Source organism: Mus caroli, unplaced genomic scaffold (assembly GCF_978045245.1).
Source record: "Mus caroli unplaced genomic scaffold, Mus_caroli_1 scaffold_9, whole genome shotgun sequence".
Classification (NCBI taxonomy): Eukaryota; Metazoa; Chordata; class Mammalia; order Rodentia; family Muridae; genus Mus; species Mus caroli.
The window spans coordinates 31,959,134-31,973,178 of record NW_028227264.1 but is presented as its reverse complement, the minus strand read 5'-3'; the positions used below and the strand labels follow the sequence as shown (position 1 = coordinate 31,973,178).

At 37.2% G+C, this 14,045-nt stretch overlaps 1 long non-coding RNA gene across 1 annotated transcript; it reads right to left on the bottom strand.

Moving 5' to 3' along the window:
• Positions 1–2,863: 2,863 nt before the first annotated feature.
• On the bottom strand, positions 2,864–4,494 carry LOC147002610 (uncharacterized). The gene is made up of 2 exons (XR_015048387.1): positions 4,285–4,494; positions 2,864–3,172 (listed from the first exon to the last, which is right to left on the bottom strand). It is a non-coding gene; the product is annotated as an uncharacterized LOC147002610 (long non-coding RNA).
• Between the last annotated feature and the right edge of the window lie 9,551 nt (positions 4,495–14,045).

Here is a 14,045-nt window from a genome sequence, read left to right as displayed (position 1 = left end):
TATTCCATGACAAAACCAAATTCACACAATATCATTCCATGAATCCAGCCCTTCAAAGGATAATAAAGGGAAAACTACAACACAAGGAGTGAAATGATACCCTAGAAAAAGTAAGAAAGCAAACCTTCAACAAACCTAAAAGAAGATAGCAGCAAGAACAGAATCCCAACTCTAAAAAGAAAAATAACAGGAAGAAACAATTATTTTTCCTTAATATCTCTTAACACCAATGGACTCAATTCCGCAATAAAAAGACATAGACTAACAGACTGGCTACATAAACAGGACCCAACATATTGCTGCACACAGGAAACCCATCTCAGGGGAAAAGAGCCACTACTTCAGAGTTAAAGGTTGGAAAACAATTTTCCAAGTAAATGGTCCAAAGAACCAAGCTGGAGTAGCCATTCTAATATCGAATAAAATTGACTTCCAATCCAAAGTTATCAAAAATGACAAGGAGGGGCACTTCAAACTCATCAAAAGGTAACATCTACCAAGATGAACTCTCAGTTCTGAATATCTATGCTCCAAACGCAAGGGCAACCACACTCATTAAGGAAACTTTAGTAAAGCTCAAAGCACACATTGCAGCACACACAATAATAGGGAGGAGACTTTAACACCCCACTATCATCAATGGACATATCTCGTAAACAGAAACTAAACAGACACAGTGAAACTAATAGAAGTTATGAAACAAATGGATTTAACAGATATCTACAGAGCATTTTACCCTAAAACAAAAAAATATACCTTCTTCTCAGCACTTCATGGTACCTCCTCAAAAATTGACCATATAATTGGTGACAAAACTGGTCTCAGCAGATACAAAAATACAGATATTATTCCATTCATCCTATCAGATCACCAAGGACTAAGGCTGATCTTCAATAACAACATAAATAATAGAAAGCCAACGTTGATGTAGAAGCTGAACAGCACTCTCCTCAATAATAACATGGTAAAGGAAGAGACAAAGAAAGAAATTTAAAGACTTTTTAGAGTTTAATGAAAATGAAGCCACAACATACCCACACTTATGGTACACAATGAACGTAATCCTAAGAGGAAAACTTATAGTTCTGAGTGTTACCAAAAAGAAACTAGAGAGAGTACACACTAGCAGCTTGATAGCACACCTAAAAGCTCTAGAACAAAAGGAAGCAAATTCACCCAAAAGAGTAGACGGCAGGAAATAATAAACTCAGGGCTGAAATCCATCAAGTAGAAACAGAAAATACTATACAAAGAATCAACCAAACCATAAGCTGTTTCTTTGAATAAATCAACAAGATAGATAAACCCTTAGCCAGAATAACTAGAGGGCACAGGGACAGTATCCTAATTAACAAAATCAGAAATGAAAAAGGACACATAACAACAGAACCTGAGGAAATCCAAAGCATCATCAGATCCTACTACAAAGGCTATACTCAACAAAACTGGAAAATCTGGATGAAATGAACAAATTTCTAGACAGATACCAGGTATCAATGTTATATCAGTATCTGATTAATGATCTAAAAAGCCCCATATGCCCTAAAAAAATAGAAGCAGTCATTAATATTTTCACAACCCCTTCCCTCCCAAAAGCCCAGTACTTTAATGTAGAGTTCTATCAGACCTTCAAAGAAGACCTAATTCCAATTAACCTCAAACTATTTCATGAAGTAGAAATAGAAGGTACTCTACACAATTCATTCTATGAAGCCACATTTACTCTGATACCTAAACCACCTAAAGACCAAACAAAGAAAGAGATCTTCAGACCAATTTCCCTTATGAATATCAATGCAAAAATACTCCATACAATTCTTGCAAACCTAATCCAAGAACACATCAAAACAATCATCCATTATGATAAAGTAGGCTGGGATACAGGAATTGTTTAATATACAGAAATCCATCAATGTAATCTACTTTATAAACAAACTCAAAGACAAAAACCACATGACCATCTTGTTAGATGCTGAGAAAGCATTTTACAAAATCCAACACCCATTCATGATAAAAGTCTTGGGAAGATCAGGAATTCAAGGCACATACCTAAACATAAAAAAAGCAATCTACAGCAAACCTGTAGCAAATATCAAACTAAATGCATAGAAACTTGAAGCAATCCCCCTAAAATTAGGGACTAGACAAGGCTGCTCACTTTTCCCCTACCTACTCAATATAGTACTTAAAGTCCTAGGTAGAGCAATTAAACAACAAAAGGAGTTCAAGGGGATACAAATTGGAAAGGAAGAAGTCAAAATATTACTATTTGCAGATGATATGATAGTATATATAAGTGATCCTAAAAATTCCACCAGAGAGCTCCTAAACCTGATTAAACAGCTTCTGTCAAGTAGCTGGATATAAAATTAACTCAAACAAATCAGTGGTTGTTCTCTACACAAAGGATAAATAGGTTGAAAAAGAAATTAGGGAAACAACACTCTTCACAGTAGTCACAAATAATATAAAATACCTTGGTGTGACTCTAACTAAGAAAGTGATGGATCTCTATTATAAGAACTTCAGACAAGTTCTTTCTAGTTGGCGCAAGCACCGGGATACCTTGTGCGCGGAGTTGGCAGACACCCCCAAGGTCCCTAGAGGACTCTCCACACAATCTTAGGACCTCTGGTGAGTGGAACACAACTTTTGTTCCAATCCAATTGCGTGGGACCTGAGACAGCATTAGGGAAGCAGAAAACCAGGCCTGACCAGGGTCACAAGTCCCTTACAGTCAGTGCCAGCACCTGGTCTCCTTGTGCACGTGTCCCAACAGCAGGACTTAGTAATTCCCTGGGTCAAGGAGGACCGAGGCCTGAAAGAGAAATGGGCAGAGAAAAGGGAGCCAGACCAAGCAAAGTGTTGTCAAGGTCTGTTTAATGGAGTCTAGAAGCCTGATTATAAGCACACAATGAGAGAAAATAGGGAGGGGTCAAGGGAGTATTATAAAAGTACAGAGAAAGGGATGGACATCTGGGGCAGATGCTGATTGCAGGCTTCAAACATCTTGCAGCTTATCCTGGAATGTTGGCTCTATCTAAACAGTCCCAGGTGCCAAGTGGAGACATGAAGGAGAGGGTGACATAACTCCCATCAAAGGGTCAGCCGAATCTTCAGGGTGAGAGTTGTTGAGGGTCTGGTTTCCCACAGTTTGTTCTCAATTAATAATCTCAAAGAACAAAAAGTTTGAATATTATTTAAGATTTTCTCTCAATTATTAGCTTTTAATTGAAATTAACGTCAAGAAAGAAATAAAGTAATTAAGCTAATTCAATAAATTTATCCTCATTCAGAAACACACACAAAGATAGATAGAGAGAGAGAGATAGATAGATGAGAGAGATTGATTACATCTTTTTATCATTTTATTTTATTTTTTTATGAATTTTTTTAAAGGAGAGATTACATATTTTCAAAATTCAGTCCAGACCAGTGTGTGTGCAGGACCTGCCAGTGAAATCTCTACTTAATACTTAAATAGTTAAAAGGTTATCAATGGGTCCAATATCGTTAAAAGTATATATTTCAGTTGCTTATTTCAAACGAATATCTTTGTACATTAAGAAATTTAATGTGTCAAAGTAAAAAAATCCAGTTCTGTCCATGTTACATGCCATCTGACAACATTTCATTTCTAACCCACTTGATTAATACAAGTCAGAGTTTAGATATCTGCAAAGAAGAACTAGAAAAGTGTTCACCTTAGATTCACCCATGTGAAGCTTTTTTTGGAGTTGTTAGGTCAGTACAACTGAAAGATGTAGCTTGGGTTAAGTCTCTAGTGATTATCTTTCTGGCTTGCTGAAGTCTAGGCAACCTGACTGGTGAGTAATGGGAGCAGAGTACTTGGGCTCTACTCACAAGTATTGGCTTCAAGTTGGTTGGTGGAGTGATATTTTGACATTTACACCATAATTTTTCCAACAGGTTACCCACATTATCACTAAATGAGCATTGTGATTTCCAACAAATCTGGTTGCTGAGCAAAGTGTCAGGTCAGGCTGCCTCAAAAAACACACTGAAAGAAATTGCCAGTATTTGTTACTTATTACATATGGTCACTCTAGTATCTGTCTTTTACCATAAACTGTCTCTCAGAAGGGAAAAAGGTAGGTAAGAGATATTCATATACATTTTTTTTAGGTTGGTGTTTTCAGGTGGTCTGTAGTTCCTTACTGTCTTTCAAGTGTAAAGAAAAGAGAAAGGCAGAAAATTCAAGAGAAAAGAGTAGGTAAGTCATGCAGAGAAGAAGCTGAGTCTTGAAAGATGCTAAACATTTACCATTTGACTACTTGCAGTTGCAGATCAGTTGCAGAAACAGAACTAAGTCTGGTACAGTGTTAAGAACAGCAAGGACTGAAGGGTTGCTGAGGTACAAATAGCCCTTACAGAGTTTGTTTTGGTTGAGTAATGTACTTGGAAATACATTAGAAGTTGTCTAGGTAAGTTGTGTAAAAGTTGACTTTTGTAAAAATCTATCATATTATTATAGGACTTTTGAAAGGAGGAGGAACTACAAAGAGCTGCAGGAAAACAAGGTACCTATTTACTCAGTTACACAAATTTCTAAGCAAACAGTTAAGATGTATTTGAAGGGACAGCTAAATGCGTTTGATGACTTACTTGGATAAAAAGTAACCCTGTAAATCTGTCTGGGAGTGGGAGGGTGACTGCATTTCTCAAGGTTTTATCTTCACTCTCCCATGCCCCTGTTCAGACATTCATATTGCCTGTTTCTTTAATTACAAAACCAGCCTGTAGCAATAGAGAGATATTTGGTTTTATAACTTTCCTGAGAAAATAAATTCATTTTCTTTTTTTTTATTAATTAGGTATTTTCTTCATTTACATTTCCAATGCTAAGTCCCCCAAACCCTCCTCCCTCCCCTCTCCCCCACTCCCACTTCTTGGCCCTGGCATTCCCCTGTACTGAGGCATATAAAGTTTGCAAGATCCAGAAGTAGAATCTAACTTACGTCCTACTTGTGAGCAGAAGAGGAAGACCTGAGTATGTGAAGTCCTGAAGGAAGTAATTTTGTTTATATGAGTCTACCTCAAAGGCTAGAGCCTCAGAGAATGGGAACATGATGTGGGATGGCAAGGCCTTCCTCTGGTCCACTACTAAATATTGATAGTGTGTGCAGAAAGTGTCCACTATAGCTTTCTCTAACCAGGTATGTATTTCCCCATTATAGTGACCTCTACCTGCCTAAACCTGATTCCTTTATCCACATTTATACCAGTAAACCTGCCTCCATATTTTGTTTTGTTTGGTTTGGTTTGGTTTGGTTTGGTTTTCTTTGGTTTGGTTTGTTTGGTTTGGTTTTCCTGTATTAACTTCATGTCCTTCCTCAGGTGTATACATTAATCATATTAAGCTCTGAAAGGACCAATGGACTCTCCATCAGAGAGCTCAGTCCTCCCTATTTCAGCTATTCCATGTATTCATTAGTCTATATGTGTTCATCTTTTCTTCATTTAATTTCCACCCCATTCATGTCCATACCTGGAAGCATACTGAATAGGGTATCCATTAACAATGATTGATATGTTGTTCTTTAATTTGTCTTAAATTACAATATATTTCCATGTCCCTTTTCTCTGTCCTCCCTCCAATCCCTTATATAGAGCGCTACTTGCTCTGTCCCTAAGATTCATTGACTCTTTTTCTTTAATTGTTGTTTTTACACACACACACACACACACACACACACACACACACACACACACACAGAGAGAGAGAGAGAGAGAGAGAGAGAGACAGAGACAGAGACAGAGACAGAGACAGAGACAGAGACAGAGAGACAGAGATAGACAAAGAGACACACACATTGTATTTTTGTGTGTTTGTGTGTGCAACATGTTCAGTGTGTAAATGTATACTGTCACTTGCACATATGTGGTTTCAGGGCTAACCAGTTATTGGATAATTAATTAAGAATGCTCATCCTTAGAGAAGTTTATGCCTCCTGCTTCAGTATTTCTTAGCTTCCTATAGGTTTTTGTTTAGCGTTGGTATGCTATGAGGTTTCTCCACTTTGTGCTAGTATTTCTATTGATATCTTCCTTGTTCAGGTCTTGTTTAGGTAGCCATATTTTTGAGACTACATGTATCTATCTTCAGTATCATTTTAGAAGGGACAATCTACAATCTCATATCATACTCCCTGTTCTTCTGGCTCTTACAATCAGTCTGTCAGTATCCACAATGTTAAGATATTTATGGGGTTTGTAATGTTAAAATATTCACTCTAATTGTCTACCAATTATCACAGATTTTTTTAAGAACTTGGTTTATATCAAGAATATATTTTAAATTTGGGTTTGTCTGAGATGTTCATACAATGGTTTAGTTCATTTGTTTTATAGACCTATAAAATTATTAGCTGGTTTTAAGTTTTTATTGGCCTCATATTAGGCAAGAATATTTCATAGATGTATATTGTTATATCTTACCTTAACTTTTTTTTTCTACTGCATTCACTTCTATATAAAATAAATTTAAAAGTTCAAAACAATTCAGTGTCTTAGGTTATGTTAGGAATTCTATTTACTAATGATTGCATAGATACTCGATATTACTATATACTTACCTAAATGTTTAATATTAGCACCCATGTAAAGAGTGTACCAGTAACTTTTCAGCACCTAGAATATAATTACCCTCCAACTACATATCTATAGTTTTTGACATTTTGTCAGGAGCCGACAAGTTAATAACTAGCAGGTGATTTTCCAGAGATGGCCTGCCTCAGATTATAATAGTCCACAACAAATTCAGTTCAATACACAAAGCCCACGCCAAAATCATTTTAGGAAAGATTCCTGCTACTATTAATCAATCTGCTTTTCCTGTTATTAAACATAGATGACAATCACTAGGTATTAGTCCACTTTTTTGAGCTGACCTCTGTAGATCTACAAAGATGTACTGTCTTGAACTGATGCTATATAGACAAATAGATGAATTCTCAATTCTTTATGATGGTCCTATAGAATTCCTAAAATTATATCAGTATTTATTAAGCTCTTTTGCAGTGGGACTGCTATTAGGTCTCTTCTAATAGTCAAAACTTCAATGAGAACTCTGTCAGATTCCCATGTGTCACCAGTTAATTACTCTTAGATAGTAACCAGATTTTCTACTACACAAAGCATATTCCAAGAAGTTGTAAACCGGGTTGGAGAAATGACTCAGCTGTTAAGAGCACTGACTGCTCTTCTGAAGGTCCCGAGTTCAAATCCCAGCAACCACATGGTAGCTCACAACCATCTGTAATGAGATCTGATGCCCTCTTCTGGGGTGTCTGAAGACAGCTATGGTGTACTTACATATAATAAATAAATAAAACTTTTTTAAAAAAAGTTGTAAACCATTAAACAAAGGTTTTAAAAAAGGAACTAAAAATTTATTACAGGTGTAAGACAGAAGATAATATATTGACTGAGTTATCTATACAAAAGTTCACTAGTAACTTAGTTATGGTTTTTACCTCTTGATGAACCTGGGGAGCTTTGACAGGTAATACAAGTTTAGCCAGATAAATACTCCTAAAGGATATGCATGTAAACATTCACTACTGTTATCTACTTATTTGATTTATGATTTGGTTTTATTTGTTAACTTGTGATGAACTTTTTACCATGTGATGATGTATTCTAAAAAGTTGTATAAATGCTGAGGACAAAGAAGAGTTGAGCAAAGAATTTTCCTATATCCCCCTTTATTACTCATTCTGATTTCTCCCTTTTTTCTTAGAGAGCTTTCATAGGAAACATTTTATAACTTAGAAATAAACGCTAAAATCACTTTTCAAAAAAAAAAAAAAGTTTGCAAGACCAATGGGCCTCTCTTTCCACTGATGGCCGACTAGATCATCTTCTGATATATATGTAGCTAGAGACTCGAGCTCCGGGGGGTACTGGTTAGTTCATATTGTTGTTTCACCTATAGGGTTGAAGACCCCTTTAGGTCCTTGGGTACTTTCTCTAGCTCCTCCATTGGGGGACCTGTGATCCATCCAATAGCTGACTGTGAGCCTCCACTTATGTGTTTGTAGGCCCGTGCATAGCCTTGCAAGAGACAGCTATATCAGGGTCTTTTCAGCAACATCTTACCAGAGTGTGCAATGGTGTCAGCCTTTGGGGGCTGATAATGGGATGTTTTGTTTCCAATTCTAAGAAGGAGCAAAGTGTCCACACTTTCGTCTTTGTTCCTCTTGAGTTTCATGTGTTTTGCAAATTGTATCTTGGGTATTCTAAGTTTCTGGGCTAATATCCACCTATCAGTGAGTACATATCATGTGAGTTCTTTTGTGATTGGGTTACCTTACTCAGGATGATGCTCTCCAGGTCAATCCATTTGCCTAGGAATTTCATAAATTTATTCTTTTTAATAGCTGAGTATTACTCCATTGTGTAAATGTACCACATTTTCTGTATCCATTCTTCTGTTGAGGGGCATCTGGGTTCTTTCCAGCGTCTGGCTGTTATAAATAAGGCTGGTATGAACATAGTGGAGCATGTGTCCTTCTTACAAGTTGGAACATCTTCTGGATATATGCCCAGGAGAGGTATTGTGGGATCCTCTTGTAGTACTATGTCCAGTTTTCTGAGGAACAACCAGACTGATTTCCAGAGTGGTTGTACAAGCTTGCAATTCCACCAACAATGGAGGAGTATTCCTCTTTCTCCACATCCTTGCCAGCATCTGCTGACACCTGAATTTTTGATCTTAGCCATTCTGACTGCTGTGAGATGGAATCTCAGGGTTGTTTTGATTTGCATTTCTCTGATGATTAAGGATGCTGAACATTCTTTTCAGGTTCTTCTCAGCCATACGGTATTCCGCAACTGAGAATTCTTTGTTTAGCTCTGAGCCGCATTTTTAAATGGGGTTGTTTGATTTTTTGGAGTCCACCTTCTTGCGTTCTTTATATATATACATATATGTATATGTATATATATATTGGATATTAGTCCTCTATCTGATTAAGGATAGGTAAAGATCCTTTCCCAATCTGTTGGTGGCCTTTTTGTCTTTTTGACTGTGTCTTTTGCCTTACAGAAGTTTTGCAATTTTATGAGGTCCCATTTGTCGATTCTTGATCTTACAGCACAAGCCATTACTGTTCTATTTAGAAAAACTTCCCCTGTGCCCATATCTTCGAGGCTTTTCCCCACTTTCTCCTCTATAAGTTTCAGTGTCTCTGGTTTTATGTGGAGTTCCTTGATCCACTTAGATTTGACCTTAGTACAATGAGATAGGCATGGATCAATTCACATTCTTCTACATGATAACCGCCAGTTGTGCCAGCACCGTTTCTTGAAAGTGCTGTCTTTTTTTCACTGGATGATTTTAGCTCCCTTGTGCAAGATCAAGTGACCACAGGTAGGTTGGTTCATTTCTGAGTCTTCAATTCTATTCCATTGGTCTACTTGTCTGTCGCTATACCAGTACCATGCAGTTTTTATCCCAATTGTTCTGTAGTACAGCTTAGGTCCAGCATGGTGATTCCACCAGAGGTGCTTTTATCCTTGAGGAGAGTTTTTGCTATCCTAGGTTTTTTGTTATTCCAGATGAATTTGCAGATTGCCCTTTCTAATTCGTTGAAGAATTGAGTTGGAATTTTGATGGGGATTGCATTGAATCTGTAGATTGCTTTTGGCAAGATAGCCATTTTTACTAGATTGATCCTGCCAATCCATGAGCATGGGAGAGCTTCCATCCACCTAGATCTCCTTTGATTTCTTTCTTCAGAGACTTGAAGTTCTTATCATACAGATCTTTCACTTTCTTAGTTAGAGTCATGCCAAGGTATTTTATATTATTTGTGACTATTGAGAAGGGTGTGTTTTTTCTAATTTCTCTCTCAGCCTCTTTATCCTTTGTGTAGAGAAAGGCTGTTGACTTGTTTGAGTTAATTTTATATCCAGCTACTTCACTGAAGCTGTTTAACAGGTTTAGGAGTTCTCTGGTGGGATTTTTAGGGTCATTTATATATACTATGATATTATCTGCAAAAAGTGATATTTTGACTTCTTCCTTTCCAATTTGTATCCCCTTGATCTCCTTTTGTTGTCGAATTGCTCTGACTAAGACTTCAAGTACAATGTTGAATACGTAGGGAGAAAGTGGACAGCCTTGTCTAGTCTCTGATTTTAGTGGGATTGCTTCCAGCTTCTCACCATTTACTTTGATGTTGGCTACTCGTTTGCTGTAGATTGATTGCTCTTACGTTTAGGTATGGGCCTTGTATTTCTGATCTTCCCAAGGCTTTTATTATGAATAGGTGTTGGATTTTGTCAAATGCTCTCTCTGTATCTAAGGAGATGATCATGTGGTTTTTGTCTTTGAGTTTGTTTATATAATGGATTACTGAATTCATTTTCAAATACTCAAAATATCCTTTCTTAGCAGCACTCTTCAAAATCCTATTTGTTTTTTATTGGTAGAAATAAGGGGCCTTTTGTTTTCTACAATAATAGGGTTTTGTTCTCTTTGTGTTCTACCAACTTTTCTCATCTCTTAGTCCATTCTTCACTCTTTGGTTATCCACACCACCTGCTCTTAGGTAATGATTAATCTCAGTTTCCCACAAAAGACAGAATTTAACTCCAGAAGAGATCTTGTACAATGTACAAATCTTTCTTGTTAAGGTAAAGGACAGTTAGAATAATTTGAGCTTTTAAACAACAAGTGCTATCCCTGTGAGTTCAATGTTGCAAACTAAAGGAATGTTTGTAAAATAATCCATTTTATGAGGGCACAATAGTGCAGAATGTGGAAATCAGTGTAATAGACTACATACTCAAGGTCACAGTCTAGATAAACATTTCTGATTGTGTAACTACTCATGTGGTCAACAAGGTGAAAGTTTTTGGTGTCTTATGAGATTGATCAATTTATCTATCATCTATCTATCCATCTATCTATCTATCTATCTATCTATCTATCTATCTATCTATCTATCTATCTATCTATCTATCTATCTATCCATCCATCCATTGAAGGAAACAAACAAACAAAAAACCTTACACATATACTCACGGGGTTAGGGGAGGACAATTAGAATGAAATACAAATGATTGTTAATATAACAGTTGTAAAATTATGGAAAAATTTATTTTCCACTCAAATGACTTTCATTGAAGTTTGAAAGTATGTAAAGATAATAAAATTTAGCCCACTGAGTGTGGTGGTGTGTGACATTAATGCTACCACCTTAAGAGGCAGAGGTAGTAGATCTTTATGCATTTCCAGCAAGCTAAGGTTACATAGTGAGACCATGTCTTAAAAGAAACAAATATTTATTCCATCTTAAAAGTGTAACTATCAATGATTCTGGTTCATGATACATGATTTCTTTAAGTTAGACCAAACCAAACCAAACCAAACCAAACTAAACCAAACCAAACCAAACCAAACCAAACCAAACCAAACCAAACCAAACCAAACCAAACCAAACAACCAAACCAAACCAATAGAACAAACTATGGACTAAAACCATAAGAAATACAATTAAATAAGTAAAAATGCAAGAGAAATCTGAATAACATATTAAGATTTACACTAAACTTTCTTTTTTCTTTTCTCTTTTCTTTTCTTTTCTTCTTTTCTTTTCTTTTCTTCTCTTCTCTTCTCTTCTCTTCTCTTCTCTTCTCTTCTCTTCTCTTCTCTTCTCTTCTTTCTTTCTTTTTTTTTTTTTTTTTTTTTTACAGAAAGAAGTTTTTATTTGGGGCTTACAATTCCAGAGGGATAAGAGTCTATTACTCTCACAGTAAGGAAGCCTGGCAGCAAGCAGGCATGGCAGATGGTATTGGAAGCTGAGAGCTCACATCTTGAGCCACAAACAGGAAGTAGAGACTAAATTTGAAATGATGAGATTCTTTTTTTTTAAAGATATTTTCTTTATTTACATTAAAATGTTATCGCCTTTCTTAGTTTCTCCGGCCCCCGAAAATCCCCTATTGCCTCCCCACTTTCCCTGCTCCCCAACCCACCCACTCCCATTCCCGGTCCTGGCATTTCACTATACTGGGGCATAGAGCCTTCACAGGACAAAGGACCCCTCCTCCCATTGATGAACAACTAGGCCATCCTCTGCTACATATATAGTTAGAGCCACAAGTTCTTCCATGTGTTTTCTTTGATTGGTGGTATAGTTCCAAGGAGCTCTGGGAGGTACTGGTTAGGTCATATTGATGTTCCTCCTATGGGGTTTCAGACCCCTTCAGCTTCCCAGGTACTTTATCTGGCTTCTTCATTGAGGACCTTGTGCTCTGTCCAATGGATGACTGTGAGCATCCATTTCTGTATTTGCCGTCACTGTCAGAGCCTCACAGGAGACTGCTATATCAGTCTACTGTCAGCAGGCTCTTGTTGGCTTCTGCCTAGTGTCTGGGTTTGGTGGTTGTTTGTGGGATGGATCCCCAAGGGGGGCAGTCTCTGGATGGTCATTCCTTCAGGCTCTGCTCTGAACTTTGTCTCTGTAACTTCTTCCATGGGTATTTTGTTCCCCATTCTAAGAAGAAATGAAGTATCCTCACTTTGGTCTTCCTTCTTCTTGAGTTTCATGTGATTTGCAAATTTTATCTTGGGTATTCTAAATTTCAGGACTAATATCCTTTATCAGTGAGTCATATCATGTGTGTTCTTTTGAGACTGGGTTACCTCACTCAGGATGATATTCTCCAGATCTATTCATTTGCCTAAGAATTTCATAAATTCATTGTTTTTATTTATTTTTTGTTTTAAGATTTTTTATTAGATATTTTCTTCATTTACATTTCAAATGCTATCCTCTATCCTAGTTTCCTCTCCAAAAGTTCCCTATACCCTCCTCTTGCCTGCTCCCCAACCCACCTACTCTCACTTCCTGGCACTGGCAATCCATATAGGGTTGCAGACACCTTTAGCTTCTTGGGTACTTCCTCTAGTTCCTTCATTGGGGGTCATGTGTTCCATCCAATAGATGACTGTGAGTATCCACTTCTGTATTTGCCAGGCACTGGCATAGCCTCACAAGAGAAAGCTATATCAGGGTCCTGACAGCAATATCTTGCTGGCATATGCAATAGTGTTTGAGTTTGTTGGTTGTTTTGGGATGGATCCCCAGGTGGGCAGTGTCTGGATGGTCATTCATGGCCTCTCATCTCTTAACCTTTTCTCTATAACTCCTTCCATGAGTATTTTGTGGTCCATTCTAAGAATGTTGGAAGTATCCACACTTTGGACTTCCTTCGTCTTGAGTTTCATGTGCTTTAAATTGTATCTTGGGTATTCTAAGTTTCTGGTGTAATATCCACTTATCAGTGAGTCATATCATGTGTGTCCTTTTGTGATTGTGTTACCTCACTCAGGATGATATTCTTCAAATCCAGACATTTGCGTAAGAATTTCATAAATTCATTGGGTTTAATAGCTGAATACTAGTCCATTGTGTAAATGTACTATATTTTCTGTATACATTCCTCTGTTGAGGGATATCTGGGTTCTTTCCAGCTTCTGGCTATTATAAATAAGGCTGCTATGAACATAGTGGAGCATGTGTCCTTATTAAAGTTGGAACATCTTCTGGGTATATGCCCAGAAGAGGTATTGCTGGGTCTTCTGGTAGTACTATGTCCAGTTTGCTGAAGAACTGCCAGACTGATTTCCAGAGTAGTTGTACCAGCTTGCAATTCCACTAGCAATGGAGGAGTGATTCTCTTTCTCCACATCCTTGCCAGCATCTGCTGACACCTGAATTTTTGATCTTAGCCATTCTGACTGGTGTGAGATGGAATCTCAGGGTTGTTTTGATTTGCATTTCCCTGATGATTAAGGATGTTGAACATTTTTTCAGGTGCTTCTCAGTCATTCGGTATTCCTCAATTGAGAATTCTTTGTTTAGCTCTGTACCCCATTTTTAAATGGGGTAATTGATTTTCTGGAGTCCAACTTCTTGAGTTCTTTGTATATATTGGATATTAGTCCCCTATTGGATTTAGGATTGGTAAAGATCCTTTCCCAATCTGTTGGTGGCCTTTTTGTCTTATTG